This window comes from Carassius auratus, unplaced genomic scaffold (assembly GCF_003368295.1).
Source record: "Carassius auratus strain Wakin unplaced genomic scaffold, ASM336829v1 scaf_tig00025698, whole genome shotgun sequence".
Classification (NCBI taxonomy): Eukaryota; Metazoa; Chordata; class Actinopteri; order Cypriniformes; family Cyprinidae; genus Carassius; species Carassius auratus.
The window spans coordinates 89283-89903 of NW_020525450.1; the positions used below are offsets into that span (position 1 = coordinate 89283).

General features: G+C 40.7%; 1 non-coding gene across 1 annotated transcript; it reads left to right on the forward strand.

Moving 5' to 3' along the window:
* The first annotated feature begins 295 nt into the window (after positions 1–295).
* On the forward strand, positions 296–414 carry LOC113078440 (5S ribosomal RNA). The gene has a single exon (XR_003281512.1). It is a non-coding gene; the product is annotated as a 5S ribosomal RNA (ribosomal RNA).
* The last annotated feature ends 207 nt before the right edge of the window (positions 415–621 follow it).

A 621-nucleotide genomic window follows, 5' to 3' on the forward strand; every position in this document is an offset into this window, starting at 1 on the left:
TTAGCAGGTTTGGGCCTGGTTAGTACATGGATGGGAGACTGCCTGGGAATACCAGGTGCTCTAAACTTTTCGGAAAATTTCACGATTTATATAAAAATCTTGCAAAAAAAAAAAAAAAAAGAGTCAATGCCCGATCTCTGAATCTTAGTAGGTTTAGGTCTGGTTAGTACTTGGATGAGAGACTGCCTAGGAATACCCGGTGCTTTAAGCTTTTGGGTTTTCTTTCCTACTTATATAATGTACTGCCGATTAGATGGGCTGGTCTTTAAATAGCCCTCTCTTTGCAGCAGTCTTCGCTTACGGCCATACCAACCTGGCTATGCCCGATCTCGTCTGCTCTCAGAAGCTAAGCAGGTTTGGGCCTGGTTAGTACTTGGATGGGAGACCGCCTGGGAATACCAGTTGCTGTAAGCTTTTTGGAAACTTTTCACTTAGTATATAATAATTTTGCCAAAAAATAGAGTCAATGCCGATCTCTGAATATTAGCAGGTTTGGGCCTGTTAGTACATGGATGGGAGACTGCCTGGGAATACCAGGTGCTTTAAACTTTTTGGAAAATTTCACGATTTATATAATAATCTTGCCAAAAAAAAAAGAAAAAAAGAGTCAATGTCCGATCT